Source organism: Sprattus sprattus, assembly GCF_963457725.1.
Source record: "Sprattus sprattus genome assembly, chromosome: 14".
Lineage (NCBI taxonomy): Eukaryota > Metazoa > Chordata > Actinopteri > Clupeiformes > Clupeidae > Sprattus > Sprattus sprattus.
In genome coordinates this window covers 28266062-28286892 of record NC_137912.1, presented here as the reverse complement: position 1 = coordinate 28286892, position 20831 = coordinate 28266062, and the positions used below count along the sequence as shown (strand labels likewise).

General features: G+C 39.8%; 1 protein-coding gene across 4 annotated transcripts in view; it reads left to right on the top strand.

The window, feature by feature from the left end:
- Nucleotides 1–20831, top strand: part of dmd (dystrophin) — a 237000-nt gene that overhangs the window by 863 nt on the left and 215306 nt on the right. The gene's annotated exons all lie outside the window — the stretch shown is intronic.

Here is a 20831-nt window from a genome sequence, read left to right as displayed (position 1 = left end):
GCCTAGCTGTCATCATTGCTACCCGTGAATGTGTTATGCATACCGTGGCATGCAGGTCTTTTTCACTCATTTTCCATCATTCCTTATTATTTGCATTATCTTTTGAGCATTTTACTTTTTAAATGTTATATCATTGGTCATGTGATACATTCAGAATGTATTCATTGTTGTAATTCAATAGTTGAAAATCAATCCCTTTGTAGCTCCACTTCTTGTATCACCAAGACATTGTTTATATTCATAACTCGAATGTACACCACTGTCATTGGGATTGTCATGAATAGTTTGTTCTGACAATTTGTCCTACCTTATCAAAATGTACTTGTCTGGGAATTCCCCGCCCCTTCACTGCATTTCATTTGCTCAGTTGGTCTGGCGTACTACTCAACAGCGGTCCACTTCAGTCACGTAATTGGACACGCCTTTAACCAATCAGACCAACGATACTATACAACTATACAACGATACAACGATCGGTAATAAAGCAAACACATCTTTTTTCTGTATGAATTGTTCCAGGGCAAGTTTCTGTTCTGTTTTCAAAGAAAACTTGCCTTATCGAAGTTTTGCGGTGCTTCGGCGGCCACCATGTCCAATGTTTAAAAACTCTCCGTGCCGTAGCTTTTGTTACGTAGCCGTGGTTAAATCCGCCAATGGCGCGCCGGGTTGCCAATAGCCAGTTTGTGATTGGCTCCAAGGATCCTCACAATGCTGAAATGAACTTCTATAGCAAGTTTGCCAGACCCACTTCTGAGGCAAAATCAAATTGGCCGGAAGAAGAGGGGCGGGACTTCCCAGACAAGAAATGTACTATACTGCCTTAAAAAACCTATATAAATTTAAAAACATTTCATTATTACAACAGTTCATAATAAATGGCGTATATTACAGTAAGATGATTAACTAATGCATTGACTCTGCCTTTTTTATCAGTTTATTAAGCAAGTTCTTTATTTAAGTTTTGAAATACAATGAATGACAATGATCACACTTTCAAAATTGCTCCCCTGATCGGCATGCAACTTTGCAGGGAACCCAACACAGTAAAACAAGTTCCCCCACAGTACCCGAGCCGCTGAGCCTGCCTTTCGGTCCTTAGTGGGGTAGGCCTGGCGTATCTGGAGAAGTGGTCTGTGACGATGAGCACATTTTCAATGCCACCCTTAGACTTCTCCAGTGATGAATAGTCAATGCAAACCAGCTCCATGGGGGGGGCACTGGTATGGATACTGACGAGGGGAGCTCTGACATTGGTGGTGGGGGTCTTTCTGAGGCAGCACCACTCACACTGTTCGCACCAGGCCTTGATCTCCTGAAACATTCTTTGCCAATAGAATCTTTTTCTTATCGTCTGTAGAGTATTCTCAAATCCTAAATGCCCCGCTTCGTCATGGAGAGCTGTTTTGAGGGCTGCCCGCAGCTTCTCTGGTAGTATTAGCTGCTCCACCACTCCTCTATGGCAATCTCGGGCACGGTGGTATAAGATGCCTCTTCTCACCGCAACCTCCTCCACTCTTTTAGAAGAAGGTGCCCACAAACGGCCACTTCCATCCTCTCACTGCGGCTTGGCTTTTGGTTCCGGCTCTTGAAGTGCGAGACAGGGCTGATGTCAGGGTATTCTTTCTGCCCTGCCTATATCTCCTGTGTGGTCATAGCAGGCAGTGCGTCCTCCCCACATCTCCATACGGCTCACTGGACTCCAGCAGCAGACTAATTCCAGGCTCCTCCACAGCAGCACTTTTACCCATGGCCCCAGGTCTGCAAGACTTTGGTCACCAGCGTTGTCTTGTTCCCTTCTATACTGGACATCAAAGTCGAATATTGGTCTGTAGCGTGGAGTTTGGCGGAGGTCATCACGTACTTCAGGGGATTGTTATCACTAAGAACAGAGAACTTGCGTCCGTAAAGATGGTCTTGGAACTTGTCGTTGATTGCCCACTTGAAAGCGAGGAACTCGAGCTTGTGTGCGGGATATCTCGTCTCAGGTGGGCTCAAGCCACTGCTCTGCTATCCATTCCGCCCTGGACCTACACTGCAAAAAAATCAGCTTTCAAAAACAAGAAAAAAAAGTAATAAAATGGTGCAAATATTGCTTAAAAATAAGCTAAATTATCTGCCAACAGAACAGGAAGATCTGACTTACTAAGAGTTTAAAAAAAAAAAAAGTTAAAATAGCTAGCCTCAAATAGCTAGCCTCAAAGAACCCAAATATATCTTAAAACTAGTGTGGCCAAACTAAAAACAAGTACGTTTGTCAAAATAAGTAAGAATTATTTTCTCAAAATGTAGGAAATTGTGCGGAAATTTGGCAAATGTTAGCACCATACTCTTGAAATGAGGCTATATAAGGCAATTCATCTTGAAATCTGTACAACTACACCTAAAACAAGTATATATGCCTAAATGAAAAAAAAAAAAAGAAGAACTATTTCCTCGAAATGTAGAAAAATTTGCTTGTATTTAGCAAATGACAGCAACATCATCTTGAATTGTGGCTATATGCTAGGCAATTTAACTTGAAATAAGTTCAGCTTCTCTAAATACAAGTGCATTTGCCTAAAAACTAAAAAAAATAAGAATTCTTTTCTCGAAATGTAGAAAAATGTGTCTGTATTCAGCGAATGATAGCAACATCATCTTGAATTGAGGCTATATGCTACGCAATTTATTTTGAAATAAGTTCAGCTTCTCTAAATACAAGTGCATTTGCCTAAAAACTAAAAAAAATAAGAATTATTTTCTCGAAACGTAGAAAAATGAGCCTATATTCAGAAAATAATAGCACCATCATCTTGGAATAAGGCTGTATGTTAGACAATTTATCTTGAAATCAGTAAAGCTATACTAAAACCAAGTAAATTTGCCTAGTTACCATAAGAATTATTTTCTCAATATCTAGGACAATTTGCTTAAATTCAGCAATTTTGGTATTTCATTTGTTACCTTCGTTTTTGGGCTTTTTTGCATTTAATCAGTTAGGACAGTAGTGCGAGACAGGATGCTAGCTGGAGGGAGGGATTGAGAGGACCGCAAGTCGGATTCGAACCTGAACTCTTACCTGTATCACCATCAGGCCCATTCATGGTGCAGGGTTGCTACTTCGTGTGCCACAGCTCCTTCCCTAAAACAGTCATCTGTTGAGGATATTGGCATTTTTTTTGGAGAGTTTTGAAGTCAATGCAAATGTGCAATTGATCATTGAAATAATATAGATTTTGCAGATAGCACAAAGAATGCTTCAAATAATTTTGTATTAATAACTTCAACCTAGACACAGTTGCTATGGTAAAAACCGCTGCAAATGCTATCTGCACAATCTCTATTATCTCAATGATCAATTGCACATATGCATTGACTTCAAAACTCTCCAAAACAAATACCAATATCCTCAAGAGATGAGTGCTTTAAGGTTGGAGCTGTGGCGCAAGCGGCAGCAACCCTGCACCATGAATGGGTCTGATGGGGACACAGGTAAGAGTTCAGGTTCGAAACCGACTTGCAGTCGTTTCTCAATCTCTCCCCCCAGCTAGCTTTCTGTCTCTCTCTACGGTCCTATCCGATTAAGGGCAAAAAGCCAAAAAATTAAGCTTGAAAAATAATAAAAAAAATGATTTGTCCTAGATATTGAGAAAATATTTCTTACGGTATCTAGGCAAATTTACTTGTTTTTAGTTTATCTTTACTGATTTCAAGATGAATTGCCTAGCATGCACACTCATTTCAAAAGCATGTTGCTAGCATTTGCTGAATAAGCACCTTCCCCTCTATATTGAGATAATAATTCTTAAATATTTTTGGCATCTAGGCCAATGTTCTTGTTTTTAGTGTAGCTTGACTGATTTCAAGATGAATTGCCTAGCATGCACACTCATTTCAAAAGGATGTTGCTAGCATTTGCTGAATATAAGCACCTTTGCCTTTATATTGAGAAAATAATTTTTAGATATCTTTGGTATCTAGGCAAATGTACTTGTTTTTAGTGTAGTTTGATTGAGAAGGATAAAATGCTTGAAATAAGAAACTCTGAATTTGACAAAGCTGTTTTGTACTTGTAAGTGGGGATCAAACTGCCTTATAATAATGGCAATTCTAGTTTCAAGCATTAACATGCTCAGAACCAGTAATAAAATCTCAGTAACAAGTAATAAACCCTTATTAAGATATGGAAGGACTGAAACACTTGAAGCAGGTGAAATGTTCTAACACAAACAATGCCTGTAAGAAGTAATAACTTGTCAGACAAAAAACAAGCATACATTGCCTTGATTAAAGATATTTTATCTTACTAAGATTTCACTTTTTGCAGTGTAGCCCCTCTCCTGAAGCTTCGGTCTGCAGCATGAATGGCACAGTGTAGTCTTGGTAACCCAGCACTTGAGCATTAATTAATTTCTCTTTCAAGGACTGAAAGGCCTCCTCACATTCAGTCGTCCACGTGAAGGGTCGGTCAAGCTCCGGACTTTTCTGGGCCCCTTTCTTCTTTTTCCTGGGGTCACCAGAAGTGAGACGGTATAAGGGGGCAGCCAGGCCCTTCACGTACCGCTATAAAAGCCCGCAAATCCTAAAAACTACAGAACTTCTTTGGCTAGGTTAAAATTATTTGGCTTGACCCAATGACTCTAGAGCCTCCTCAATCCTTGGAAGGCGATAGGTCTCGGAGGATGTGGGAGTTCAGCTTCCTATATTGCGACAGTGGACAGGAGGTAGAGTTGTTTAGTAATCAGAAGGTTGCTAGTTCGATTCCCCACTCCTCCTTACCAAGTGTGTAAGTGTCCTTGAGCAAGACACTGAACCCCTAACTGCTCATGATGAATAAAATGAAATTTCCTTGTACATCGCTTTGGATAAAAGCATCTGCTAAATGACTTAATGTAATGTAAATGTATGTAGTCAATACATAGTTTTAATGACCCATCTTTCCTGGCCATTCCCACCACTGGGGAGGCATAGGGAATATGACAGGGACAGATGACTCCTGTTGCCACCATCTCCGCCAACAGCTGCCTTACATCTTGCCACTGAGAGGGATGTATCTTTCAGGATGGTAGCCTGAAGGGCGAGGAGTCCACCAGCGGAATCTTATGGTGCACAGTGGCTGTGTGACCAAAGTCCATTGGATGCTGGAAGAACACGCCTGCATTCTTGTCCAGCACCTAAGAGCTCTTTCACTCTGTGCAGAAACTGCTGGCCATAGGCTGCTTGGAGGTGGCTCCGGGAGGCTCGAATGACATTGGTTCCCACCAGGAGGGGTACTGAAGAGCAGTAGTCGGAATCATGAATGACCAAAGCAGGCACAGCTTTATACTCTACCTCAAACACTTTCAGATTAACCCGCAACACACCACAGCTTGGCCTCCGGCACACTCAATGGGTATTTTGGAAGACTTCTGCTGCTTTAGGACTGGGTGGAGGTGCCAGTAGGTGGGTGTGATGCTGGTTATCTGGGAGCCAGAGAGCTCCGCACTCCAAGCTATTGATTTCCACATTTCCTTCATTCCTGGGACTCACAAGGGGTGTTTCCTCTTCAGTGTGGACCTTTCCAGTGAGTGGGGCCTTTGCTACACGCCCATGGTTGACCCAGCTACCATGGGCTTTAACTCTTTCCTGTCCGAGGCAAAATTGCTAGAAAATGGATATCTTGTTTCAAACATAAATAATAAATTAAATATTGAATCACAATTGTTTTTTTTTTATATAATTATGTAATTTATGCAAAAATATGCCTAATTAGCATATTCCATGATGCGTATTTTCAATAAAAGAGGGCTAGAACATAGAAAATAGTAGTGAATCCCAAACATTTGAAAGCAAAAAGTTAAATTGACATGTATTGCACTTTATTTTAAGCTCTCATCCTTATTCAATAACCAGAACTGGCACAGGACACTTTTAAAGAACACATGTCACTATGCCGTAAAATAGTTGAATCTGACAATATGGACTACTATTAGCTAAATACGTACTTTTACAATTTATTATAGTTCTACATTTGTTAGTTGCTTTTCAATTATCAACTGTTTATAATATTCATCACTGTGCCAAACTTCAAAGCAGTTTATGTCAGTCTCGCATGACAGAACTTGGCACCCAGTTGTGAAGAGCGTGAATTAGACCATCAGCTGCTAAATTCTTCGGACGATTCCAGATAATTTAGCAGCTGATGTCTAATTCACTCTCTTCACAACTTGACATACGTTCTGGTTCACTGTCTGGCTCTTCTTTATTGTTGTCATCATCTAAAATAGCTAAAACTTCGCCCAAAGTATATGATTTCGATGGTCTTGCTCATTTCGGGTAAAGACGCCATTTTGAAAGTACGGATACCAAGTTCTGTCATGCGAGACTGACATAAAATTCAACCAATCCCATCTTGTGTTAGCCTGACGATGTCATACTCATAATTCTAGTCAGAATATGAGTCTGAGATCGGACAATTGGGCTGTGATTATGGGGCGTGTTTCAACGAACCAGGAAAGAAAATTCCTCTTCGCTGAATTGGATACCTAGAACCAATCAGCGCAACGTAGTATTACCATCTGACAGATTAAACTTTTACCTGCTCCCGTAGGAAGGACGGCAAAAACATCTTTTCAATCGACAAATGCCTTGATCGCGTTTCTCTGTTCCTCTTTCAAAATGAATGCGCTGTCAATATCTGCTGAGATATGCCTGGCCAACGCGTTAGCATAACCGATCAATAATGGTCTAGAGTGCTTTAGTTAGGACCTAAAATCCTCGGCAACACTCGTTTTGCGTATACACAACTAACCGAGTCAATGTAGACATAAAAAAGTCGTGTAGATAGCTTAAATCATATAAAATATGTCCCACTAAGCTCCCGAGACGGCGCCATCTTTGTTCGATGTATATTCCGGTATATTCTATCTATCTGTCCATCAACGTATAAAGCCCGCCCTTACAATTTGATTGGTTTAGATTGCGTTTCAACCTTTTTGAAACGTTAAATCTCTCCCAACTAACTCGATTCCAGACTGAATCTCCCAGCCCAAAAATTTTGTGGGCGGAGTTCAGGCTGGTATCCAGGCTAATCTTGTGTACCATTAAAACACAGATAGAAGACATTTTCTCATTGGCTTATCTCTCTGTCACACAATACAACAGTTTTTTTTTTACGTTTTCTATGTTAGGTTATGATAAAACAGCAGCATTACGTCATCAGTACAGTGGTACTGATATTTGCATGGCCGGACCTGAAAGAGTTAAGCATTTAAAGGCTGAGAGGGATGGGAAGTGTGTCTGACAGCCGGGGTGTTAGGCTGGGGGACTTCAGCCAGGTTGGGGTCTGGAAGCACTGCTTGGCAAACTAGAGCTATGTGTCCCAGCTTTCCACACCGGTTACAGGTAAAGCTTGAGCTCTGGCTTTTCCTATCATGGAGCTAGCTCACTGAAAATGGCTTGGAAATAGCTGTCCGCTCACTTCAGAAAAAAAAACGGTTAAATGTCCAAAGCACAAGCGTGCTGCAAAATACCAGTCTCAGAGTTCAACCATCCAGGTCACAGCACCAAAGATGTAGTTATTCTGCGTTGTGTTTTAGTTTTTTTTTTTTGTGTTTTGTGGTTGGGCCCCCAAAGGAAAGAAGAGGTGGTTCCAAACTGGTGTTTTTACAGCATCTCCTGTGTGTGTTCACCACGCACACTCTTTAGACAAACTGGTCTCACTAGAAGGTACAAAAAACTAGCCTGGATACCAGACTGAACTTAGCCCCGCCCACCACATTTGTGGTCTGGGAAGTTCGGTCTGGCACTGTTCCATTGGGGAGAAATTATCAGTTTTCAGCAAAATGATCTGACCAATGAAATTGTCAGGGTGGGCTTTATACGATGATGGACAGATGATCAACCAAGGCTTGAGTTTAATTAACGGTAGATTCAAAATCGTACCAAGATGGCGGCGTCTCGGGAGCCTGTAAGTGGGAAATATTTTATGTGAATTAAGCTATCTACACAACTTTTTTATGTCTACATTGACTTGGTTAGTTGTGTATGTGCTACACGAATGTTACAGAATATTGTATGTCTTAACTGAAGCTCAAGTCCATTATTGTTAGGTTAATGCTAACGCTTAGACCAAAAATCCATTGAAACACATAGTAGCTAGCTAGCCTCGCTGCTACTAAGTATAACGTGAGCATGCATATCTCACAGATATTGACAGCGCATCAATTTTGAAAGAGGAACAGAGAAACGCGATCAAGGCATTTGTCGATCGAAAAGATGTTTTTGCCGTCCTTCCTACGGGATCTGGTAAAAGTTTAATGTATCGTCATACTACGTTACTCTGATTGGTTCTATGTATCCAATTGAGCGAAGAGGCATTTTTTTTCCTGGTTCGTTGAAACACGCCCCATAATCACAGCTCAATGGAGCAGTATCAGACTCATATTCTGACTAGAATTATGAGTATGAAATCGTCAGGCTAACAAAAAACACCACAACAAACAAACTTTAATTAACAAAACTGGGTTGTAGCGCCGCCTAGCGGCGGGGCACATACACTGCCTTACATTATCATCTCGTCAAGGGTGTAAGATCAGACCCAACCTAGTGATCCTCGCATGGTAACATTAGTTTGGGTCTGCGGCAAGACTAGCAACATTATCATTTTCTCAATATTTATCACTGCAAGGCTCCTCCAAAGGTGAACATCAATCCCAAGTCATTCAGTTGACCTGTCAAAAAACACACTTTCTGGCTGGGGTTGTGACAGAGATCCATGGAAAAACACAAGGCAAGGCAACTTCTTTTAATCCTGTTCAGACTTGTAGTTTTTGTATACAAGTCCTGCAAGAGTGCATACCGACAGTAATGGATCGGTGGTAAGCAGAGTATTGGTAGTAAATAAGTTATTCTTGTCACTGCTTGGTTAAGATGTGTTACCTGATCGGAACAGAAAACACTATAAGTTTGCTTGGCTAATATCAGGACCTTTATTTATTTGTTGATTAACGTTGTCGATTGCCTGACTTTTAAACATTCTTAGTTTTTCATTCTGTAAAGTTATACAGCTTAATTCTTAACTGACTTGTGGGGGTAACGGGTAGTATCGGTGGTAATCGGAATTCATTCTGGCCTGACTTTGTTATTTCTTGTTTTACCACCACTCTGGATACCACCCATCCTTTACCTACTCATACTACAAACAACCCTTTGACAGCACCCCCTGTTTACCCAGACCAGAAATGCGCCATTTTAATGTTAGAAAGGCCAATGTGTACACTGCACAGAGCACAGTAAATCTCGAGTACATTATGGTACACTCTAAGCTAGATATAAATTTGCACAACATTTTTTAAAGATGAAAATATTAAAGTCACTTGTAAATTTAGTGATAGTTGACTAGCTGTCCATTGACAAACTATCAATGTTATTCCTCAGTGCATGCAGTGGTTCACCCGAACCTCTCTGATGTCCATGCAGCTCAGACAACAGGAGCTCCGACCGAAAGTATTGTTCAAAACGCCACCCCAACACGCTTGTTAATGCACCGCAATGAACCCTCTCGCTTAGGTCTAAAAGCAGCAGGTAAGACAGCGTGTTGTCCATCAGACAAAGGTCGAGCTGGAGGGCTTTCTGTTTGCCGGGGCTAACAGTTCAAACTGGGCAGGGAAGGTAGCGATTCAGCATGGCTCTACCATAGATGTTGGCTCTTGTTTCACCTCACACCCCCAGAAGGGGTAGCCTCTCTTTAACTCCTCCCTCCATTGGCCCATGCAACTGTGAGCTATTGTTTAAAACTGTACAACATCTTACAAGATAATAACATCTCATTACTGTATACATCACGGTGAACTAGAGCACGCTTCAATACAGGCAGGTGCACAGACATTTTGGGGGGCAGGTGCTCAAAAAAAAAAGGGCACCCATCGCCAAATTTATTTATGAAATTAAAAATAATAATAAGACATTAAAAAAAACACAGAAGGATATTTTCAACTTATATATTAGTAAGGTAACTGATTCTCCCTCATTTGATTGGCTCGTTGATGGCCTGTTCCAAGTTAAAAGGGAGCGGCTCCTCTGAGCTGCTTGCTGCAGTTCCCTGTCCTTCTGCTTCTTGAGTTTTTTGGCATTATGCTGCAAAATTTTGTGAATGAGATAAATCAATGTAATGGATAATAATTGTACTGTTTTCTGAAGGTTAAAGCATAAGACAGCTAGCTTACATTTCCCTTATTTTACTCTTTTTCACCCTCTACAATTACTCATACAAGTTTGATCGTTGTAAAACAGGCAAAACGAAGAGATACATAAATATCACGCTAAACAATGTGGGACAAGGATAGCATGACACCGAGAGCTAGCATATTTTAGCTCGGGACATTTATAATATGCACTTTAAGACAAATAATGTCATTAAACAAGACAAACGTCAGGAAACAGCTGGACAATGCTTTGAAATCAAGTTAGTTGTTTGTTTATTTTTTTAGGAAACGTCGGACCCGTTATGTTTTCAGACGTAATGTTTTCAGCGGCACTAATGTTGTTGTTAATTTATAACAAACAAAGTCGGTTGCACAAACACCGTCATTACCTGTTTGTCTGATGCTGCAGGTCAGTGAAGAAGTAGGCTGCACCGGCCTGGCCCTGGCGCTAAGCACTGCTGTGGGGGATGAGGAGGGAGGGCCGCGGCGGGGGCTTGTGAGCAACGCGGAGCATAGGCATAGAATACTATTCTATGTCTATGCCGCGGAGCATGTCGGGGTGAAATTCTCACAATAACTCAAATAAATGCCCCCTCAGATATCAAAACACATTTGGGGAAATTGATGACAGAGAGACTAATTTGTATTCTACAAATATTGATGAATGAAAAAAAAATTGGGCTCCAGCAAAAAGGGCACTTTTTCTCAACCAGGGCACAAGGGCTGGTGCTTGAGCACCACTAGGGGTCTATCTGTGCACGTGCCTGCTTCAATATGATCTAAAAAGGTACTTTTTTAAGGAAAAAAACCTTACATAGTATTCCATACTAATGTAGCATAGCACATGAATGTTGTTTCATGCATTCCTGAATGTATAATGAAGAATTGAAGTTAGGTTTCATAAATGTGCTATGCACTCACCCTTCAAACACTAACGTGGCCTGAAAGAGCAGCTTTTTGCCACTGCCTAACCCTTTTGCTTTTTTTTCTTCAGAGCACCCTGATGCTCAGCAATGCTCAGTTATACAGCTTTATACATCATATATTCAGTGTGGGACAAGCAGGGACAAGTGTCAAAATCTCACAACCTCTCAATTGGTGCACCTGGGGGATCAGCACTTGGACCCCTCCTATTTTCTATCATCAGTTCCCATGGGTTCTCCTATTGCTGTTATGCAGATGAAGTCAACTGTACTTGCCTCCCCACTGGATGGCAACAATATCAGCTCACATTTCTGAACGCCTCAGTGATATTAGGCATTAGGCATTAGGGACCGTTATCTTCAGCTGAATCTTTTGAAAACTGAGATGTTGGTATTCCCAGCCAATCCGACTATCTCACAAATTATTAACATCCAACCTGGTCTATCTTGATTGACTCCAATTAAAACTCCACGAAACATGGGTGTTATAATTGATGACCAACTTAATTTCTCTGAGCATGTAGCTTCTGTGTCATTTTTGACCAACTCCACTTGCATGCTGAATCTCTGCTCGCAAAAGTGTCTATAGCTTATTTCATTTGCTAGCTAGGCTTGCTTGTTGCAAGCAATTGTATGTAATACCAGTTACAGATGTCCCCAGCCGACCTCCCTTAACATTTGATTAGATAATTTCAATATAGCACATTGTATGCTGCTAATATAATGTATCTAGAGCGGATATCAGTGGTCACAACCACCTGTTAGCTGTGTTGCCATCAAAACACATCACGTTTGTAGTCAAAACCTTGTGCAAAATTTGAAAGTTACAAATTTGCCACACTGAAGATTACAATTATTACACTGACTATTTCAACAGCCCAGGTTCTACAGGAGTAGCCTATCTCACATCTTGATAGAAAATGGCATTTAATATCGAATACAAGTTTCTCTATCATTGTCTGTCCATTCATTTATGTATGGAGTAAGGAACCTGTCAGAATGTTCGTGTGTATAAAATAGATATACGTGCATATTTTTTGAAGTTGAGCAGAAAATACATATTTGTAAACTCTTACAAACACAAAATGCAACTTCACGATTACGATTTCTTCATTACGAATACGAATTCACGAATTACAAACACGAAATACAACTTCACGATTACGGTTTCACAAATTACAAACACGAAATGCAACTCCACAAGTTACGGTTCACAAACGTGACTAAACTGTCAGAAATACGTCACCACTTTCATACGTCACCACAGACATTATTATTGAGCAGAGGATACATCGATCCCACAGACTGCGCATGCGTTCAAGTTCCCGACCGAAGCCAAGAGAAACCATAGTAGTTTTAACAACACGATCGTGACCGGGGTGATAAAAACATGAAATTTGGCACACAGTTAGCTTTTACCCTATCAAATGATATTAGAAGGGGTGCCCAAGTAAAACTTGTTTCGTTTTAAGGAGATTTTAAGTTTTGACCGATATCAGGATATGCGTTACCTGTGGTACGATTTTCAAAACGGATTTTTTTTGCCTAGAAATGCTCACCAAATAAGTGTTATTCATGTATGTTTGTGTGTGTTATAGTTTGCTTTTTATATGTGTTGGTTTAAACAAAGTAGCAAAATTAAAATAAACAGACAAAAATAACATGCGCGAGCTCATCCTAGATTGCGGAACGACGTCCTGGTACAATAACAACATAAATAGCCTTCACAGCATGTTTTTTTCGACATTGTGAACTGACTTATTTTCAAATAATCTATGTTTCCAGTGTATTTCGCTTACAGGCTACTCTACACCTTTCATGACTTCAAATAACGTATTGATTAAGCATATAGGCCTATTCAGTGAAGCAGCAGCTTGGCTCCCCGCTCACGGTTCTATGCGAGAGCACCCCATCTATCATCATGAAAGTAAAAAACAAATAACGATGAAATTAAAATAAATATTAATGTCATGGTCTGAGTAGACCACAGGTTCAATATTTGTAAAGTGTTTCATTTCTTGTGTTAGAGCGCCCTCTTGTGACCTTAGTTGGTATCTATAAATAATTTAGAATCCATAGCATCGCTTCCCGCTCCGTGTTGAGATAATTGGTGTGATTGATTATCACGGAGAACGCTAGTTACTGTTTCTAAGATTTCCACCTGCATTTTAATCATATCTTACTCCCACGAGGGCAATGCTCTTTTACAGCTTGAAATTAAAGCATAAGAGATTAAGAAAGGAAGACAGTCTATCTACATTCATTGCTTACATCGACATTCTTAGTTTTGAGTTGTTAACTTGCTGGATAGCCTAGTCAAACTTAGCAAGGCCAGTCACAATTAACATTTTTCTACTGATCTGTGCTATTAATGTATGTTCTGCACGATTACAATCATTTCGAGCATTTTAATTTTCCTGTTTAAACAGTGAGAGGCAGCGACGAGCTGTGCCTCATCTGCAATTTTCAATGAATGAGCCTAATATGCATTGAGATGCGTGAGAATAATTACTCATGCATCTTCATTTGCTAAAAGAATTTACGTTTTGTTAGGCCTATATAGATGGAACCGGGAAGGCTGGCTTGTCACCGGCATCATCGTGTTTGAAAGCACGTTATTAAAAGCGTGTGTCACTGTCTTAATGCAATGCATGAAACTTAGTCTAAGGTGATTTAAAATGACACCAAATTAATTTCGATTATTCTGCCGTTGGAATAATCCGAAATGAATTTGGTGTCATGTAAAATCACCTTATAAGTGTCATATTGTTGAACATATAAACGCTGTTGTCTGAATCATTTTTATCTGCGCTGTATAATAGGCCTACATGTTGGGGATTAGCCTGTCTGCATACCCGTTCGGGATGGATCGGTCAAAACTAAAATTTCCTTAAAACGAAAAAACGAGCAGTTTCACTTGGGCACCCTTTCTAATATCATTTGGAAGGGTAAAAGCTAAATGTGTGCCAAATTTCATTCTTTTATCACCCAGGTCACGATCGCGTTGTTAAGCCACTATCAGTTTCTCTTGGCTTTGGTCGGGAACTTGAACGCATGCGCAGTCTTTGGGATCGATGTATCCTCTGCGTAAGGGATAATGTATTGTCCGGAGGTCATTCTCCAAAAATAATTCCCGACGGGGCAAACAACACCCCGACGCGCAGCGGAGGGTGTTGTTTCGTCCTGAAGGGAATTATTTTTCGAGAATGACCGACGGACAATACATTATCCCGCTTATTATACGTTAACTTGCCAAAAACGATAGAAGACATTCGTCCAACATACCTCTTTTTAATGATTTAGTTGCCGTTTCATGAGTCCCGTTTAGAAATAAATAGTTCTTCAAGCAAATAGAACTTTGAAGTTTCAGGTGTTGCATAGCAACCCATTACTTGCTGACTTCAAATTACTGTCTACTGTTGCGTTAAAATGACTGGCCTTCTGGCGGAATTATATGAAAGATGTGAATTAGAAGTACAAAACCCGTTGCCAATGACAGCGGTGATTATCTTTCGCAGAGGTCTGCTAGCAGGAAATAATGTGACCTATGACGTAGGGATGGCCCATTCAAATCAACGGTACTTTTTGGAACATTCTGAAGAGCCGTATAATAATTAAGCAATAAGCCCCAAGAGGCCGTGCTTTGCGCTGATTTTAGAACAGGTAAGGGAGTTGTTAGGCACGACGCGAAGCGGAGTGCCGTTAAACCCCCTTACCTGTTCTAAAATCAGCGCAAAGCACGGACTCGCAGGGCTTATTGCTTTTCTAAACCTGTTACTACACATATTTGATATGGTTTCATAAATAAAGACAATTCAATTTAAGAAACATTAGTTTAATGATAAACCGTCATTCTTCCGCCACAAAAAATTATAGTTCCTAAATAAATCGTTGCCACGCAACCCTTGAAGCAACGCAACAGCCAGATGGAACACTGGGTATGAAATGCGCTATTTGAATGCCTTGCCATTCGCTGCGCAGTAATATGGAATGTAATCAGGTCAAATTGTAAGGTAATGCTGAATTTTACAACGGCTTTTAGCCAATCACAATCAAGGATTTGAACAATCAGGTTTAGAATCAATAATAATGTCTGTGGTGACGTATGAAAGTGGTGACGTATTTCTGACAGTTTAGTCACGTTTGTGAACCGTAACTTGTGGAGTTGCATTTCGTGTTTGTAATTTGTGAAACCGTAATCGTGAAGTTGTATTTCGTGTTTGTAATTCGTGAATTCGTATTCGTAATGAAGAAATCGTAATCCTGAAGTTGCATTTTGTGTTTGTAAGAGTTTACAAATATGTATTTTCTGCTCAACTTCAAAAAATATGCACGTATATCTATTTTATACACACGAACATTCTGACAGCTTCCTTACTCCATATTTATGAGGATTATCGACAGGACTTTACTGTAGGCTAAAGGATAGGCGCTGCGTTGCGCGTCCCACACAGCTGCTGCATGTGCCGCGATTCTCAGAATCCTCACATTTGAGACCTGAAGTAAGAGTCAAAGCAGTTGGAAGTTGTTGCGAAAATATAACACGCTGGTTAAGTATCTAAAAGAGAGCAAGGCTACTGTGTGGAATTCTGCGACCCATCTTACAGGAATCATGGTGATCATGCTGAAAGACGGATAGAAATTGAACCTCGTCAGGTAAAGCGAACTGGAGTAGTTTAGGACACTGGTGCGACTGGTAACCCAAATAGTGAGTGCGTTATGTACCATATGATACTGGTGTGGTAGATAGTCTATTTTGGCTGTGTATATATGTTATGCTAATTTGGTGCTAGCCAAATATAGTAACGTAAATGAGTATGTCTCCCAAAGATGAGAGGTGGACATCTGACCGATTCTATGTCTGCATTTGAGATCGCGTTTGATGTCTTATGAATCTTGCATGGAGGAACTTCAGTGAAATTAGCCTAGGCAATAGCAGAAAGGGAGATCATCCCAGTTTTTTAGGCAGATTCATCAAAACGTGCTTGCTGTGCAATGTGCAGTGTTGGACCTTTAGGATTATTAGGATTAGGCTAGAGCTCACGTGATAGCTGCCAAGGTTGTGTTTTATGTGTGTCTTCAACTGGAAACTGTCTAATCTGTAGCCTTAGTAGACTGGTCAGTAGGTTTAACATTAGCCAAATATGTGTGAGCATGACCGCTGGGAATCAGATATCATGCCAGTGTGACAACGTTATGGGAATAGTGTTTGAACACCCTGTTTGCTGGGCGGATAGACTCTAATCCGTTGGTAAATAAGCTTCTTCCTGCCGTAGGTGACACTGTAATCCACCTGTCGTCGGTTTGCCGTAGACCGCCTACCTGGAGACCTGAATTTGCGATGCATCTGTTTTTTTTTTTTTTTTAAGTTTCTATGCCTGCTCTTTAAATCTTACCATTTTAATTTATAGTAATGTCCACAGAAAATACAAGTTTCTGATGGCACCATTTTCATATAACTGGAAACAGAGATTAGCAATAACATTTAGATCAATGCAGATTAAAGGCAGCCACTCAACTGCAACCCCACACCACTCACCCACAGACACGTGTGCTTGTTGTACCAACCAACTACTAGAACATTTTATTTTGTTTTAGCAGTAGCACGGAAAAAGTAACTTTTTAAACAGGAGGAAACCTTAAGCCTTAAAGCTTGAACCAGTTCTTAAAGGGTGAACCCATCTGATGGGGCTGGAAGAGAGTTAGAAAAGGAGGGCAGGAGGAAGGGATCAGGGGGAGAGAGAATCAGAAGCAAGCAGATGAATTGATACATACATCAGTCCAGAAAAAATATAATGGCATACCTGTGGCATATGTACTGAAGAATACATACAAGGTAGTGGATACAAATGGAAAGAGTAGCCAAATTTGAGAGTATTGGCTGCTATTGTAAGTTTACACAGAGCTTTGGAGCAGAGGACCATGTCAATGTTGGCATTCTATTCAACAGGCAGCACATCATAAGCAGAGTAGGAACATTGCATGATAGTTTGGTAGGAATGGGCGGCTTGAAGCAGGGAGTTTCTAAAAGTGGACCAGGTGGAAAAACTGCATCAACATCCCACAGTGGAGAGTCTAGAGAATGAGGATAAGAAAAAGATAAAGATAAAGAGATAAGACAGAGATAAAGTGAATGGACAGAACTAGGTTAGGTTGTATGCAAAGGTGGAAAGAAGAAAGGAAAAGCTGTTACTTTATGGTAATAGTGACTCAAGTAGAAGTAAAAATATCCATCAAAAATAATGACTTGAGTAATATTAAAAATATATCTCATTAATCAAGTAGTGAGTAACTTCATATGATTGATGTATTATATTCAAATGTGGGGTTATGCTCAAAATATAAAAAATGTTAAAACTTGTCTAATAACCACAACATAATTTTAGGTAAATCACATTCCAAATAAACCAAAAAAAAAAAAAAAATATGTTGTTATATAATAGTATTTATATTTTATATTCTATTTAAAATAATTTAAAAAGTAAACATTGTAGGCTGGAGGGCTGCTGCTGGCTGCTGCTGCTGCTTACATTATTGTTCTAGTTAATGTAAATCTACACACATAATGAATATGTAAACAATAACACAAAGCACACAAGAGGCCTTTACCTTACAGGCTGCAAAGATTTTATTCAGTTGAAATTGAACATATAACATCTTGCTCATGCTCGATTCTTTGCTTCCTGTGTATTTCTTTTTAAATTATTCTGTTGCCAACTTGATGCTGAAATGTTGCCAACTTGATGCTGTTTGATAATCTATTGATTAATAGTGTATTGTCACTTTAAGATATTTGGTTGAGCCTACATTATCATATTTCAGCAAGATGTTAAATGGACGCACAGTTGCGTGGCTAGGACATAGTTGAGTTGATCGGAACCTAATAGGCGACTATAAAAGAATGTCCATTAAATATTGCCCTAAATTAAATGGAGCCGTGTTTTTGAGTTTAGGAGTGCTACAAGTCATGCAATAATTTAAGGAATGATAGATCAGATTAGGTGCTAAAATTACATCTGGAGCAGGACATATTTGTAGGCTAGGCTTTCAACGGACTGTGTGTTAATCAGTCTTAGAATAAATTACAAAGTGAAGAGTATTCTGCATTCATTTTACTCCTTTACAATTTTTGGACACAAATACTGAAGAACATAATAATAATTAATATAATTAATTTAATTTGTAACACACCCTTCATTCAGAAGAATCTCTGAGTGCCAAATGTAATAGAGTAAACGTAGCGCATAACTACCTACCTGTGGTTGTATGCATATATGTAACAAGAGCAATCCGAGATTTCTGACCTCCAGCAAGGAGGTACACAGGATCCAGATCCTGATCATCCTGAAATTTTAATGGGGATGTCCCAGGACCAAGATCCACCTCTGGTGAAAATTTCAGACAGATCCGCCCAGTAGTTTCTGAGAAATCTTGTCCACAGACAGACAAACAGACAAACAGACGGACAAATAAATTAACGGACCCGATCACGTAACCTCCTTGCTGGAGGTAATAATTATAGGTTATGGTGGTGAGGAACAATGTTATTAGTATTAGGATTATTATGATTTTTACACCTACTATTTGGGAGGGAAAAGAAACAGGTTAGTTAACAGAATGATATAATTTCACATGCATATCTTAGTGTCTAATCGATTCGCAGCCTAATTATCTAAACATAAATATCATTATACTATAGCAAACCACACACTTTCCAGTAGGGATACCCCCCTTGGTTGCCAACCTGGGTTAGGGTAAGGTAGGGCTAGGGGATATGACCAAAAATGTATCTAGATTTTTTTCAGTGTTATGGACAATTTAGAATTTCAGTCAATGTCTTTTCCGTAAGCATGAACCTAATTTAAGAAATGCTTAAGAATTCTTTATTAAAACTATATGACATTCCCTAGTAACTACAGTGCCAACCATATGTGCCATATACATAGGTTTCTTGTATACAAACATTGAAGGCTGCGCGCGCAAATCCGCGGCAGAAAGCCATCTACCCTAATACAAATGAATACAGAAAGCCCAGTTTAAATGTATTGTTTATTACTTATTTAGCCTACTGTTCCCTATTCTGTTGCCATGAATGCTTGAACACACCCTCAACATATTCCCAAACGTAACCTTGTACATTGTTGAGCCTTTTTCTATATTTGATTTGATTTGATATTTTATTTTTCCTGGCAAACGGATGCTTCCTCCTAGGTATGTTGAACATCTTACCAACTCTGTTTGAGCAGTTCACCACACAACAACTCCCTGTCATGTTGCCTTCCTCCACAGCTTTCTCATCCACTTCAACGTTATCTTGCTTCTTTCTGCCGCGAGATTGCGCACGCAACCAGTGATGACGTAGCCGAGAAACCCATGTATTGCCCAGCTCTACAAGTTTTAGTATTTACAACCAGCAATACCAAGAGGGGTCAGTAGGTGGCAATGGTACTCTATCTGACTACAATAAATACGGTGCAATCACATGTAACTGTCATACAGATGGTTTCAGTAATTGTTTTAACTGAATTGCTAAATCTTTACATAGGATATGGCATGTTACAGTCAAAATTTGAATAAGGAACACAACAAAATATCCAAAATGTTTTACTCATTTCTCTCCGACTTCCATAATATTCATATAATGAAATTTGAGAACACTGTTGTTCACATCAGGACGGCATGCAAAACAAAACCGTTCAAATGATGTGAGTGCAACAAGTTGTTAGAATTACAGTTCACAGTTTTACAGCAGTTGACATAGAAAGTAGACCTAGGTTATGTTTGACAGCATTAGTGAAAACCTATTGATTATGGATGTTTGTGATGTGTAATCGTTGTCCTCATGTGACTTCACATTATTAAACACTAGTGATTAAAAACACAGACACTGCCTGACCACAAGTTTGATTCCTGGCTTTGAATCAATAATTTACCAGCAACATTAACGTGACACAACATTGAAAACAGATAAATGCTCTAACATGTCTAATGAAGGACCCATTCAACAACAGACCATTGGAATTATTCGGTGACTTTGTCTAGCGTCAGTAGAATTTCAACTGTTGCAACTCTATGGTAAAGTGCTGGCTCTGGCGTGTGAATGACAGAAGGGTAGTCAGTTATCTTGATTTTGTGATTTAAGCATTTTTCATATCCTAAAAAAAAAGCTCTGAATACTCACATGTATTTGATATATCGCTCAGCCCTAGGGTAGGGGTAGGAATTGGATTAGGTAAGGGTAAAGGAAAGGGTTAGGGGGTGGAGTAGCTTTCTGGGGTGACACATCTGGATTCATTGATTAAATTGCGTAGGTGTAAAAATGATGTCGTTGACAAGGTCTTGGTCTATGGTTTAACCAAGAGCTTTTACACCTGTCATATGTTGGTGAGATGCAGCCAAGTGTGAGGAGATGGCTGGAAGGTGTCAAATGTTGAGGGCCTATAATCATAACCTCATTTGCACCTGGAGCAGAACATTGGCACGTATGCTTTGACATGTTTAAGGCCAGCTTCCATATTAGGTAATTGTATAATTTAGTAAGGTTTTCATGAACAGTTATGCTTGGGTGTCATCAGCATGGTGTTCAAGTCTCTGTGGTAAAATATAATATAATGATCTATAGTGTAGAAAGCATCACCAAGGTCTGAAAGGATCAGGATATCTAGTTAATAATAATAGACTGAACCCTGAGTTAAAGAAAACAAGTTGGCTACTGATGTGGGTTATTCCAGCTCAAATGTCACTC